Source organism: Rattus rattus, chromosome 7 (genome assembly GCF_011064425.1).
Source record: "Rattus rattus isolate New Zealand chromosome 7, Rrattus_CSIRO_v1, whole genome shotgun sequence".
NCBI classification, from domain to species: Eukaryota; Metazoa; Chordata; class Mammalia; order Rodentia; family Muridae; genus Rattus; species Rattus rattus.
Window position 1 is genome coordinate 83,608,376 of NC_046160.1, and position 15,595 is coordinate 83,623,970.

Consider the following 15,595-nt stretch of genomic DNA (forward strand, 5'->3'; position numbering starts at 1 on the left):
TATTTTAAGACAACTTTGAGGCTAACATTTATCCAGCGTTAGTTCAAACAAATAAAGAACAGAAGCACTAAAATAATTCAGTCTTTGAAAGCAAGCAAAATTCTTTTAATCCCTGATTTCGAGCATATAAAAAAGGTGTTATTTTACTTAACATAGGTTGGGATGTTGATGCAGGTCTGTTCAGATCAAGGTGCCTGTGATAAAGAGTGCTTGCTTGGATCCCTTTTCTTTCTGTCTGCACCTAGCAGAGCATGAAGAATGAGACACAGAATGTGACATCACTGACTGTGTGGACCCACTCTAGTCTCACTTCTGCAGTACAACTATCACTCATGTTACAATGGTGAAACTTGATTTTAAATGTGGTAGACGATGTTCTTTTTTTAATCATGAAAATGGTTAACTTTATTTTTTTTAAAGATTTATTTATTTTATTTATATGTGAGTACACTGTAGTTGGTCTTCATACACTTCAGAAGAGAGTATCCTATTACAGATGGTTGTGAGCCACCATGTGGTTGCTGGGATTTGAACTGAGGACCTCTGGAAGAGCAGTCAGTGCTCTTAACCACTGAGCCATCTCTCCAGCCCGGTTAACTTTATTTTATGCCTGAACCATATTCAATAATTAATCATTAAATATATAATGCATATAAATATATGCCTGAAAGAATGAAACGAGGTAAATTTTTAATCTTCTAAAGTCACTATTTGTAATATATCCCTTATCTTTTAAAATTATTTTTCTGGGATAGAACTTTTTTTTTTTATATATATATTTTTTTTATTATTAACTTGAATATTTCTTATGTACATTTCGAGTGTTATTCCCTTTCCCGGTTTCCGGGCAAACATCCCCTTCCCTTTCCCCCTTCCTTATGGGTGTTCCCCTTCCCACCCTCCCCCCATTGCCGCCCTCCCCCCAACTGTCTAGTTCACTGGGGGTTCAGTCTTAGCAGGACCCAGGCCTTCCTCTTCCACTGGTGCTCTTACTAGTATATTCATTGCTACCTATGAGGTCAGAGTCCAGGGTCAGTCCATGTATAGTCTTTAGGTAGTGGCTTAGTCCCTGGAAGCTCTGGTTGCTTGGCATTGTTGTACATATGGGGTCTCGAGCCCCTTCAAGCTCTTCCAGTTCTTTCTCTGATTCCTTCAACGGGGGTCCTATTCTCAGTTCAGTGGTTTGCTGCTGACATTCGCCTCTGTATTTGCTGTATTCTGGCTGTGTCTCTCAGGAGCGATCTACACTTCTGCACTTCTTTGCTTCATCCATCTTATCTAATTGGGTGGCTGTATATATATGGGCCACATGTGGGGCAGGCTCTGAATGGGTGTCCTTCAGTCTCTGTTTTAATTTTGCCTCTCTCTTCCCTGCCAAGGGTATTCTTGTTCCCCTTTTAAAGAAGGAGTGAAGCATTCACATTTTGATCATCCGTCTTGAGTTTCATTTGTTCTAGGCATCTAGGGTAATTCAGGCATTTGGGCTAATAGCCACTTATCAATGAGTACATACCATGTATGTCTTTCTGTGATTGGGTTAGCTCACTCAGGATGATATTTTCCAGTTCCAACCATTTGCCTACGAATTTCATAAAGTCGTTGTTTTTTATAGCTGAGTAATATTCCATTGTGTAGATGTACCACATTTTCTGTATCCATTCCTCTGTTGAAGGGCATCTGGGTTCTTTCCAGCTTCTGGCTATTATAAATAAGGCTGCGATGAACATAGTGGAGCACGTGTCTTTTTTATATGTTGGGGCATCTTTTGGGTATATGCCCAAGAGAGGTATAGCTGATCCTCAGGCAGTTCAATGTCCAATTTTCTGAGGAACCTCCAGACTGATTTCCAGAATGGTTGTACCAGTCTGCAATCCCACCAACAATGGAGGAGTGTTCCTCTTTCTCCAGATCCTCGCCAGCATTTGCTGTCACCTGAGTTTTTGATCTTAGCCATTCTCACTGGTGTGAGGTGAAATCTCAGGGTTGTTTTGATTTGCATTTCCCTGATGACTAAAGATGTTGAACATTTTTTTAGCTGTTTCTCGCCATTCGGCATTCCTCAGCTGTGAATTCTTTGTTTAGCTCTGAACCCCATTTTTAATAGGGTTATTTGTCTCCCTCACGGTCTAACTTTTTGAGTTCTTTGTATATTTTGGATATAAGGCCTCTATCTGTTGTAGGATTGGTAAAGATCTTTTCCCAATCTGTTGGTTGCCGCTTTTGTCCTAACCACAGTGTCCTTTGCCTTACAGAAGCTTTGCAGTTTTATGAGATCCCATTTGTCGATTCTTGATCTTAGAGCATAAGCAATTGGTGTTTTGTTCAGGAAATTTTTCCAGTGCCCATGTGTTCCAGATGCTTCCCTAGTTTTTTCTTCTATTAGTTTGAGTGTGTCTGGTTTGATGTGGAGGTCCTTGATCCACTTGGACTTAAGCTTTGTACAGGGTGATAAGCATGGATCGATCTGCATTCTTCTACATGTTGACCTCAGTTGAACCAGCACCATTTGCTGAAAATGCTATCTTTTTCCATTGGATGGATTTGGCTCCTTTGTCAAAAATCAAGTGACCATAGGTGTGTGGGTTCATTTCTGGGTCTTCAATTCTGTTCCATTGGTCTATCTGTCTGTCTCTGTACCAATACCATGCAGTTTTTATCACTATTGCTCTGTAATACTGCTTGAGTTCAGGGATAGTGATTCCCCCTGAAGTCCTTTTATTGTTGAGGATAGTTTTAGCTATCCTGGGTTTTTTGTTATTCCAGATGAATTTGCAAATTGTTCTGTCTAACTCTTTGAAGAATTGGATTGGTATTTTGATGGGGATTGCATTGAATCTGTAGATTGCTTTTGGTACAATGGCCATTTTTACTATATTAATCCTGCCAATCCATGAGCATGGGAGATCTTTCCACCTTCTGAGGTCTTCTTCAATTTCTTTCTTCAGTGTCTTGAAGTTCTTATTGTACAGATCTTTTACTTGCTTGGTTAAAGTCACACCGAGGTACTTTATATTATTTGGGTCTATTATGAAGGGTGTCGTTTCCCTAATTTCTTTCTCGGCTTGTTTCTCTTTTGTGTAGAGGAAGGCTACTGATTTATTTGAGTTAATTTTATACCCAGCCACTTTGCTGAAGTTGTTTATCAGCTTTAGTAGTTCTCTGGTGGAACTTTTGGGATCACTTAAATATACTATCATATCATCTGCAAATAGTGATATTTTGACTTCTTCTTTTCCGATCTGTATCCCCTTGACCTCCTTTTGTTGTCTGATTGCTCTGGCTAGAACTTCAAGAACTATATTGAATAAGTAGGGAGAGAGTGGGCAGCCTTGTCTAGTCCCTGATTTTAGTGGGATTGCTTCAAGTTTCTCTCCATTTAGTTTAATGTTAGCCACTGGTTTGCTGTATATGGCTTTTACTATGTTTAGGTATGGGCCTTGGATTCCTATTCTTTCCAGGACTTTTATCATGAAGGGGTGTTGAATTTTGTCAAATGCTTTCTCAGCATCTAATGAAATGATCATGTGGTTTTGTTCTTTCAGTTTGTTTATATAATGGATCACGTTGATGGTTTTCCAGATATTAACCATCCCTGCATGCCTGGGATGAAGCCTACTTGATCATGGTGGATGATTGTTTTGATGTGCTCCTGGATTCGGTTTGCCAGAATTTTGTTGAATATTTTTGCGTCGATGTTCATAAGGGAAATTGGTCTGAAGTTCTCTTTCTTTGTTGGGTCTTTGTGTGGTTTAGGTATAAGAGTAATTGTGGCTTCATAGAAGGAATTCGGTAGTGCTCCATCTGTTTCAATTTTGTGGAATAGTTTGGATAATATTGGTATGAGGTCTTCTATGAAGGTCTGATAGAATTCTGCACTAAACCCGTCTGGACCTGGGCTCTTTTTGGTTGGGAGACCTTTAATGACTGCTTCTATTTCCTTAGGAGTTATGGGGTTGTTTAACTGGTTTATCTGTTCCTGATTTAACTTCGGTACCTGGTATCTGTCTAGGAAGTTATCCATTTCCTGCAGATTTTCAAGTTTTGTTGTATATAGGCTTTTATAGTAAGATCTGATGATTTTTTTGAATTTCCTCTGAATCTGTAGTTATGTCTCCCTTTTCATTTCTGATTTTGTTAATTTGGACACACTCTCTGTGTCCTCTCGTTAGTCTGGCTAGGGTTTATCTATCTTGTTGATTTTCTCAAAGAACCAACTTTTTGGTTCTGTTGATTCTTTCTATGGTCCTTTTTGTTTCTACTTGGTTGATTTCAGCTCTGAGTTTGATTATTTCCTGCCTTCTACTCCTCCTGGGTGTATTTGCTTCTTTTTGTTCTAGAGCTTTTAGGTGTGCTGTCAAGCTGCTGACATATGCTCTTTCCTGTTTCTTTCTGCAGGCACTCAGCGCTATGAGTTTTCCTCTTAGCACAGCTTTCATTGTGTCCCATAAGTTTGGGTATGTTGTACCTTCATTTTCATTAAATTGTAAAAATTTTTTAATTTCTTTCTTTATTTCTTCCTTGACCAGGTTATCATTGAGTAGAGCATTGTTCAATTTCCACGATATGTGGGCATTCTTCCTTATTGTTATTGAAGACCAGCTTTAGGCCGTGGTGGTCCGATATACGCATGGGATTATTTCTATCTTTCTGTACCTGTTGAGGCCCGTTTTTTGACCAATTATATGGTCACTTTTGGAGAAAGTACCATGAGGAGCTGAGAAGAAGGTATATCTTTTTGCTTTAGGGTAGAACGTTCTATAAATATCCGTTAAGTCCATTTGGCTCATGACTTCTCTTAGTCTGTTCACGTCTCTGTTTAATTTCTGTTTCCATGATCTGTCCATTGATGACAGTGGGTGTTGAAATCTCCTACTATTATTGTGTGAGGTGCAATGTGTGTTTTGAGCTTTAGTAAGGTTTCTTTTTACGTATGTAGGTGCCCTTGTATTTGGGGCATAGATATTTAGGATTGAGAGTTCATCTTGGTGGATTTTTCCTTTGATGAATATAAAGTGTCCTTCCTTATCTTTTTTGATGACTTTTAGTTGAAAAATTGATTTTATTTGATATTAGAATGGCTACTCAGCTTGCTTCTTCGACCATTTGCTTGGAAAGTTGTTTTCCAGCCTTTCACTCTGAGGTAGTGTCTTTCTTTGTCTCTGAGGTGTGTTTCCTGTAGGCAGCAGAATGCAGGGTCCTCGTTGCGTATCCAGTTTGTTAATCTATGTCTTTTTATTGGGGAGTTGAGGCCATTGATGTTGAGAGATATTAAGGAATAGTGATTATTGCTTCCTGTTATATTCATATTTGTATGTGAGGTTGTGTTTGTGTGCTTTTCTTCTCTTTGTTTTGTTGCCAAGACGATTAGTTTCTTGCCTCTTCTAGGGTATAGCTTGCCTCCTTATGTTGGGCTTTACCATTTATTATCCTTTGTAGTGCTGGATTTGTAGAAAGATATTGTGTAAATTTGGTTTTGTCATGGAATATCTTGGTTTCTCCATCTATGTTAATTGAGAGTTTTGCAGGATACAGTAGCCTGGGCTGGCATTTGTGTTCTCTTAGGGTCTGTATGACATCAGTCCAGGATCTTCTGGCCTTCATAGTTTCTGGCGTAGAAGTCTGGTGTGATTCTGATAGGTCTGCCTTTATATGTTACTTGACCTTTTCCTTACTGCTTTTAATATTCTTTCTTCATTTTGTGCGTTTAGTGTTTTGACTATTATGTGACAGGAGGTGTTTCTTTTCTGGTCCAATCTATTTGGAGTTCTGTAGGCTTCTTGTATGCCTATGGGTATCTCTTTTTTTAGGTTAGGGAAGTTTTCTTCTATGATTTTGTTGAAGATATTTACTGGTCCTTTGAGCTGGGAGTCTTCACTCTCTTCTATACCTATTATCCTTAGGTTTGATCTTCTCATTGAGTCCTGGATTTCCTGTATGTTTTGGACTAGTAGCTTTTTATGCTTTACATTATCTTTGACAGTTGAGTCAATGATTTCTATGGAATCTTCTGCTCCTGAGATTCTCTCTTCCATCTCTTGTATTCTGTTGGTGAAGCTTGTATCTACAGCTCCTTGTCTCTTCTTTTGGTTTTCTATATCCAGGGTTATTTCCATGTGTTCTTTCTTGATTGCTTCTATTTCCATTTTTAATTCCTTCAACTGTTTGATTGTGTTTTCCTGGAATTCTTTCAGGGATTTTTGTGATTCCTCTCTGTAGGCTTCTACTTGTTTATTTATGTTTTCCTGTGTTTCTCTAAGGGAGTTCTTCATGTCTTTCTTGAAGTCCTCCAGCATCATGATCAAATATGATTTTGAATCTAGATCTTGCTTTTCTGGTGTGTTTGGATATTCCATGCTTGTTTTGGTGGGAGAATTGGGCTCCGATGATGCCATGTAGTCTTGGTTTCTGTTGCTTGTGTTCCTGCGCTTGCCTCTCGCCATCAGATTATCTCTAGTGTTACTTTGTTCTGCTATTTCTGACAGTGGCTAGACTGTCCTATAAGCCTGTGTGTCAGGAGTGCTGTAGACCTGTTTTCCTGTTTTCTTTCAGCCAGTTATAGGGACAGAGTGTTCTGCTTTCGTGTGTGTAGTTTTGCCCCTCTACAGGTCTTCAGCTGTTCCTGTGGGCCTGTGTCTTGAGTTCACCAGGCAGGTCACTCGCAGCAGAAAAGTTGGTCTTACCTGTGGTCCCGAGGCTCAAGTTCGCTCGCGGGGTGCTGCGCACGGGTTCTCTGCGGTGGCAGCAACCGGGAAGATCTGCGCCGCCTCTTCCGGGAGCCTCCGAGCACCAGGGTTCCAGATGGCCTCGGTGTTTTCCTCTGAATCAGTAATGTGTGCAGAGAGCAGTCTCTTCTGGTTTCGCAGGGGCTGTCTGCCTCTCTGAAGGTTTAGCTCTCCCTCCCACGGGATTTGGGTGCAGAGAACTGTTTATCCGGTCTGTTTCCTTCAGGTTCTGGCGGTGTCTCAGGCAGGGCTCCTGCCGCTCCTGGGCCCTCCCCCACGGGAGCCCAGAGGCCTTGTACAGTTTCCTCTTGGGCCAGGGATGTGGGCAGGGGTGGGCAGTGTTGGTGGTCTCTTCCGCTCTGCAGCCTCAGGAGTGCCCACCTGACCAGGCGGTGAGGTCTCTCTCCCACGGGTTTTGGGAGCAGAGAGCTGCTGCGGGCCGGGATCCGCGGGTGTGGGACTTCCGGTAAACACAGGACGTGCCCGGTCCTAGAGGAATTCTGCCTCCGTGTGTCCCGAGATCACCAGGCCGCTTTCTTGCAGCAGGAAAGTTGGTCTTACCTGTGGTCCCGAGGCTCAAGTTCGCTCGCGGGGTGCTGCCCACGGGCTCTCTGCGGTGGCCGGGATAGAACTTTTATAATATGCAGTTCATTGTTTCAGTTAGTGTTACGACAATGTTGTTTTCCTAATTCATAACTATCACAACTTATTCATTGAAAAATACTTCTCTTCCACCTGTGAGCGGAGTTGATCCTGTGACACAGCTCTCTGTACCCAGACCCCACGGGGAGAGAGCCAGATTCTCAGAAGTGTAGACAATCCTGAGGAAAGAAGCGAAACTATTACTTCTACTCACATTACTTGTCCAAGAGGAACCTGCCTGGAGCCCTCTGGACACAGGAACTGAGAAACATTCTGGGACAGGATCGTTCAGGTCTCAGCCTGCACCCAGAGCTGACTCTGTGCCACAGCTCTCTGTACCCAGATCTCCCTGGGAGAAAGCCAGTCTCTAGGAGTGCTGACACATAGGCTTACAGGAAGGTCAAGTCACTGTCAGAGAGAGCAAGACGAGCTAACACCAGAGATAAGCAGATGGCGAGAGGCAATGGTAAGAACAGAAACCAAGGCCACTTGACATCATCAGAACTCAGATTCCCCACCACAGCAAGCCCTGAATACCCTTAACACACCAGAAAAGCAAGATTTTTGATTTAAAATCACAACTCATGATGATGTTAGAGGACTTTAAGAAGGACATAAGTAACTCTCTTAAAGAAATACAGGACAATACAGGTAAACAGATTGAAGCCCTTAAAGAGGAAACACAGAAATCCCTTAAAGAATTATAGGAAAACACAACCAAACAGGTGAAGGAATTGAACAAAACCATCCAGGATCTAAAAATGGAAATAGAAACAAAAAGGAAATCACAAAGGGAGACAACCCTGGAGATAGAAAACCTAGGAAAGACATCAGGAGTCATAGACACAGGCATCACCAACAGAATACAAGAGATTGAAGAGAGAATCTCAGGGGCAGAAGATAGCATAGAAAACATTGACACAACCATCAATGAAAATGTAAAACACAAAAAACTCCTAACTGAAAACATCCAGGAAATCCAGGACACAATGAGAAGACCAAACCTAAGGATAATAGGTATAGAAGAGAGTAAAATTCCCAACTTAAAGGTCCAGTAAATATCTTCAACAAAATTATAGAAGAAAACTTCCCTAACCTAAACAGATGCCCATAAACATACCAGAAGCCTACAGAATTCCAAATAGATTGGACAAGAAAAGTTATTCCTCCAGTTATATAATAGTCAAAACACAAAATGCACAAAACAAAGAAAGAATGTTAAAAGCAGTTAGAGGAAAAAGTCAAGTAACATATAAAGGCAGACTCATCAGAATTACAGTAGACTTCTCACCAGAGACTATGAAAGCCAGAAGATCCTGGAGAGATGTTATACAGACCCTAAGAGAACACATATGCCAGCCCAGGCTACTATATCCAGCAAAACTCTCAGTTAACACAGAGAAACTAAGATATTCCATGACAAAACCAAATTTACACAATATCTTTCCACAAACCCAGTCCTACAAAGGATAATAGATGGAAAACTCCAACACAAGGAGGGAAACTACACCCTAGAAAAAGCAAGAAAGTAATCTAATTTTAACTAAGCCAAAACAAGATAGCCACACAAACATAATTCCATCTCTAACAACAAAAGTAACAGGAAACAACAATCATTGGTCCCTAATATCTTTCAACATCAATGGACTCAATTCCCCAATAAAAAGACATAGACTAACAGACTGGATAGATAAAGAGAACCCAGTATTTTGCTCACTAGAGGAAACACACCTCAGTGACAAAGACACATACTACTTCAGAGTAAAAAGCTAAAAAGCAATTTTCCAAGCAAATAGTCCCAAGAAACAAGCTGAAGTAGCCATTCAAACATCGAATAAAGTTGATGTTCAACCAAAAGTTATCAAAAAAAGATAAGTAAGGACATCTCATATTCATTTAAAAAAAATCCACCCAGATGAACTCTCAAGCCTGAATATAAGTGCTCCAAGTGCAAGGGCACCTACATTCATAAAAGAAACCTTACTAAAGCTCAAAGCACTCAATAATAGTGGGAGACTCAACACCCCACTCTCAACAATGGACAGATCATGGAAACAGAAACTAAACGGAGACACAGAGAAACTAACAGAAGTTATGAACCAAATGGATTTAAGGGATATCTATAGAGCATTTCATCCTAAAACAAAATAATACACCTTCTTCTCAGCACCTCATGATACCTTCTCCAAAATTGACCATATAATTGGTCACAAAACAGGCCTCAACAGATACAAGAAGATTGAAATAATACCATGCATCATATGAGATCACCACAGACTATGGCTGGTCTTCAATAACAACAAAAACAACAGAAAACCCATATACATGGAAGCTGAACAATGCTCTACTTAATGATAACTTGGTCAAGGAAGAAATAAAGAAATTAAAGACTTTTTCGAATTTAATGAAAATGAATTCATAATATACCGAAACTTATGGAACACAATAAAAGCAGTGCTAAGAGGAAAACTCATAGCTTTGAGGACCTCCTAAAAGAAACTGGAGAGAGCATGTACTAGCAGCTAGACAGCACACCTAAAGCTATGGAACAAAAAAAAGAAGCAAATATACCCAAGAGGAGTAGACAGCAGGAAATCATCAAACTCAGGACTGAAATCAACCAAGTAGAAACAAAAAGAACTATACAACAAATCAAAAAACCAGGAGCTGGTTCTTTGAGAAAATCAACAAGATAGATAAAGCCTTAGCCAGACTATCCAGAGAACACACAGTATCCAAATTAACAAAATCAGAAATGAAAAGGGAGGCATAACAACAGAAACTGAGGAAATTCAAAAAAATCATCAGATCCTACTACAAAAGCCTATACTCAACAAAACTGGAAAACCTGGATGAAATGGACAATTTTCTAGACAGATACCAGGTACCAAAGTTAAATCAGGATCAGACAAACCATCTAAACAGTCCTATAACTCCTAAAGAAATAGAAGCCGTCATTAAAAGTCTCCCAGCCAAAAAGAGCCCAGGACCAGATGGGTTTAGTGCGAATGGGTTTATCAGACCTTCCAAAAAGACCTAATACTCTTCAAACTATTCCACAAAATAGACAAGAGGGAACGCTACCCAATTCCTTCTATGAAGCCACAATTATGCTTATACCTAAACCACAGAAAGAAAGAGAACATCAGACCAATTTCCCTTATGAATATTGACACAAAAATACCCAGTAAAATTCTTGAAAACCAAATCCAAGAACACATCAAAATGATCATCCATCATGATTAAGTAGGCTTCATCCCATAGATGCAGGGATGGTTCAATATACAGAAATCCATCAATGTAATCCACTATATAAACAAACTCAAAGAAAAAAAAAACCACATGATAATCTCATTAGATGCTGAGAAAGCATTTGACAAAATTTAACACCCCTTCATGTTAAAAGTCTTGGAAAGATCAGGAATTCAAGGCCCAAACCAAAACATAGTAAAAGCCATATAGAGCAAACCAGTAGCCAACATCAAACTAAATGGAGAGAAACTTGAAGCAATCCCACTAAAATCAGGGACTAGACAAGGCTGCCCACTCTCTCCCTATCTAGTCAATATAGTAATCAAAGTCCTAGCCAGAGAAACCAGACAACAAAAGGAGGTCAAAGGGATACAAATTGGAAAGGACAAAGTCAAAACATCACTATTTGCAGATGATATGATAGTATACTTAAGTGACCCCAAAAATTCCACCAGAGAATTTCTAAACCTGATAAACAACTTCAGCAAAGTGGCTGGATATAAAATTAACTCAAATAAATCAGTAGCCTTCTTCTACTCAAGGGATAAACAGGCTGAGAAAGAAATTAGGGAAATAACACCGTTTACAATAGTCACAAATAATATAAAATACCTCGGAGTGACTCTAACCAAGCAAGTGAAATATCTGTGTGACAAGAACTTCAAGTCTCTGAAGAAAGTAATTAAAGAAGATCTCAGAAAATGGAAAGATCTCCCATGCTCATGGATTGGCAAGATTAATATTATAAATATGGCCATCTTGCCACAGCATTCTACAGATTCAATGCAATTCCCATCAAAATTCCAACTCAACTCTTCATGGAGTTAGAAAGAGCAATTTTCAGATTCATTTGGAATAACAAAAAACCCAGGACAGCGAAAATTATTCTCAACAATAAAAGAACTTCTGGGGTAATCACCATCCTTGACCTCAAGCTGTATTACTGAGCAATAGTGATAAAAACAAAACAAAACAAAACTGTATGGTATTGGTCCAGAGACAGGCAGGTTGATCAGTGGAATAGAATTGAAGACCCAGAAATGAACCCATACACCTATGGTCACTTGATCTTTGACAAAAGAGCTAAAACCATCCAGTGGAAAAAAAGAGCATTTTTTAACAAATGGTGCTGGTTCAACTGGAGATTCGCATGTAGAAGAATGCAAATCAATCCATTCTTATCTCCCTGTACAAAGCTCAAGTCCAAGTGAATCAAGGACTTCCACACAAAACAGATACACTCAAACTAATAGAAGAAAAAGTGGGGAAGAGCCTTGATTACATGGGCACTGGGAAAAATGTACTAAACAGAACACCAATGGCTTATGCTCTAAAATCGAGAATTGACAAATGGGACCTCATAAAATTGCAAAGCTTCTGTAAGTCAAAGGACACTGTCATTAGGACAAAACAGCAACCAACAGATTGGAAAAAGATCTTTACTAATTCCATATCTGAAAGAGGGCTAATATCTAATATATACAAAGAACTCAAGAAGTTAAGACTCCAGAGAATCAAATAACCCTATTAAAAATGGGGTACAGAGCTAAAGAAATAATTCTCAACTGAGGAATAACGAATGGCTGAGAAGCACCCACAGAAATGTTCAACATCCTTAGTCATCAGGGAAATGCAAATCAAAACAACCCTGAGATTCCACCTCACACCAGTTAGAATGGCTAAGATCAAAAACTCAGGTGACAGCAGATGCTGGAGCAAGATGTGGATGTGGAGAAAGAGGAACACTCCTCCATTGTTGGTGGAATTGCAAGCTGGTACAACCACTCTGGAAATCAGTCTGGAGGTTCCTTAGAAAGTTGGACATAGTACGACCTTAGGACCCAGTTATACCACTCCTGGGCATATATCCAAAAGATTCTCCAACACATAACAAGGACACATTCTCTACTATGTTCATGGCAGCCTTATTTATAATAGCCAGAAGCTAGAAAGTACCCAGATGTCCTTCAATAGAAGAATGGATAAAAAAAATGTGGTATATTTATAGATGGAATACTACTCAGCTATTAAAAACAATGACTTCATGAAATTCATAGGCAAATGGATGGAACTAGAAAATATTATCCTGAGTGTTGTAACCCAATCACAAAAACAAAAACAAACACAAACACAAAATACCCACACATGGTATGCACTCACATGGATATTATCAAAAGCTCAGAAGCTCAGATTTCCCAAGATACAATACACAGACCACATGAAACTCAAGAAGAAGGATGACTGAAATGAGGTTGCTTCAGTCCTTCTTAGAAGAGGGAACAAAATACTTACAGGAGGAAATACGGAGACAAGTTTGTAGAAGGGACTGAAGGAAAGGCCATCCAGAGACTGCCCCACCTGGGCATCCAGCTCATATATATACAGGCACCAAACCCAGACAGTATTGTTCATGCCAAGAAGTGCATGCTGACAGGAGCCTGATATAGCTGTCTCTTGAGAGGCTCTGCTAGAGCATGACAAATACAGAGCTGGATGCTAGCAGCCCATCATTGAACTGAGAACTGGGTCCCCATTGGAAGAGTTAGAGAAAGGATTGAAGGAGCTGAAGGGGTTTGCAAGTCCATAAGAACAACAGGACCAACCAACCAGAGCTCCCAGGGACTAAACTACCATCCAAAGTGTACACGTGGAGAGACCCATGGCTCCAGCTGCATATATAGCAGAGGATGGCCTTATTGGGCACCAGTCGGAGGAGAAGCCCTTGGTCCTGCCAAGGCTCAACCCCCCATTGTAGGGAAAATTTTAGGGCAGGGAGATGGAAAGGGTTGATGGGTGGTGAAACGCCCTCATAGAAGAAGTGGGAGGAGAGGGGATGGGGGTTTTAGGAAACTGGGAAAGGGGGTAATGTTTGAAATTTAAATAAATGAAAAAATCCAATAAAAGAAAAATACTTTTTAAAAAATGTATCATGTTTTGATTAATTTAAGTCTCTACATTGGCTAGTTAGTAACATTTGACTCCTTCCATTGTATTAGGTAACATGGAGAATACCAAAGAGGATAGACTTTTATACTTAAGCTTTTATGGTTTGGATAAGGAGGTAGAATTAAGATTTGTGAAAAGATTGGAGTAATGCTGAGCTCTAAATGGGACACCTGCATCACATGCCTTTTCCTGAGCTTGTGGATCACTGTAGAGAGAGGCTGGAAAGAGTGAGAGCCAGACGTGGTGAATGACTCCAAGGAGCAGTGTCTTCTAGACTCAACAGAAACTGCACATGTGAACTCACCAAGGTTGTAATAACACACACAACACATGTGCAAGCTCGAAGTAGCCCAAAGCTTACCTTGGAGAGGGGAAATGGGCACCCCAGCTGGAGAGCTGTTGGCAATTGATGGGTGTCCAAGATGTGGATCAAGAGGGGAAATAGAAGGGACATTGTAGATGAAGGGAAGCAAATGTGCTATTTGCATTAAACAAAGGGTGCATCTTCCATGGAGTGGATCTCATACTGAAAATGAAGACAAAAGGCTGAACAGTGCAGGTGGCAAAACCCATTATTATGCTTTCAATAAGTGTCCAAAATTGCTTTATAGAATAAGACAGTATCTAACACACACCCTCCCTCCCTCCCCTCCCTCCCTCCCTCCCCTCCTCCCTCCCTCTCTCTCCCTCCCTCTCTCTCTCTCTCTCTCTCTCTCTCTCTCTCTTTCTCTCTCTGTCCTCCCAAGGCTCAGCCATCATTGTAGAAGAGGGTGGAACAGTTGTATGAGCCAGAGGCTCTGGGTGAGTACAAGGAAGCTGCTTTCTGGACACAAAAGGGCAGCTGGCCTTGTGAACCTACAGCTGCGTAAACCATGCATGCTCCAGCCAGACCAAATCTCAGTACAGAGGCAGGAGGTGGTAATTTAGTTAATACAAGGTTTTTAATTCAAGGAATATATAGAAAGGTCTTCCCAAAAATCATTAATTTTTCCTCTGTAACAGGTACCAAAATGAGTATAGCTATTATTATCCAAAGTTATTGAAAAATGCTAAATCTTGTATTTCTTGTCTCATCTGGTATTTAGTTCTGACATACTTTTCAGTTTAGTTTTTTTCTTCTTTTGGATTCTGAAATCCCTCTTGTATTTGTTCCTGGTGTCCCTCCTCTCTGTCTTGGACAGGGTTCAGGCCCACAGGCATGTTTTGACTTTTATAATAACCTTCTTGTTGGTCCTTCCTGTTATTTCCCTTATTGGCTCTTTACTACCTCTAGAATAATCTCTCTCCTCATATTTATGGTGGTGATGCCCTCTGGGATAAACATCTGTATTGGTTACCTTTCTCGGCCTTTAGAATCTGCAGTCTAAACTCTCTCTACCTGCTCTTCCTCCACTCATCTATTCAAAGCATTTGTGTATGTCCTTAGGTAATATTCCTCCTTCCTCACTCATTCCCTCCTTTTCTCTGTCTTTCTTTATTGTATTCTTTTCTTGACTTCTTATTTCTTTGAATGTCTTCTTCAAGGTGCTTTTCTGGACAGTTCCCAACTAATATCATCTTTTCCTTTAAGTCTTACCTCATCAAAGATTAATTGTTCTGGAGAGAGTTTAGAGATTTAAGAGTGCTCTTCCAGATGACCAGAGTTCAATTCCCAACACCCATGTCAAATAGTCCACAAGCGCCTATAACTCTAGCTGGAGGATCCCTGACACCCTCTTGTAGCATCTGCATACATATGCGTATACTCACACCAAGCACACACATGCAGAAATGACTGAATAAATGAATGAAATAACCAGTTGTTCTGTTTCCTCTGTTTCTACTTCTGTTTCATTTCCATTCTTACATATACATCTATATTGTACACATGTGTATATATGTAAACTGTAATGGTGTTAGCCAGAACCTAAGCTGTAGCATATGGTTGTTCCTCTGTAATTACTTTTGAGTGAATAAATTGATTGTCTCATGCAACAGATATGCATATGTTTTTCCTTTTGAATTAGAGTAAGAAACGGCTGAAAAGGAGAAGA

The 15,595-nt window shown here is 40.1% G+C and overlaps 1 protein-coding gene across 1 annotated transcript in view; it reads left to right on the top strand.

Moving 5' to 3' along the window:
• Atl1 (atlastin GTPase 1) overlaps positions 1 to 15,595 on the top strand; it is a 91,101-nt gene that overhangs the window by 44,799 nt on the left and 30,707 nt on the right. The window lies entirely within an intron of this gene.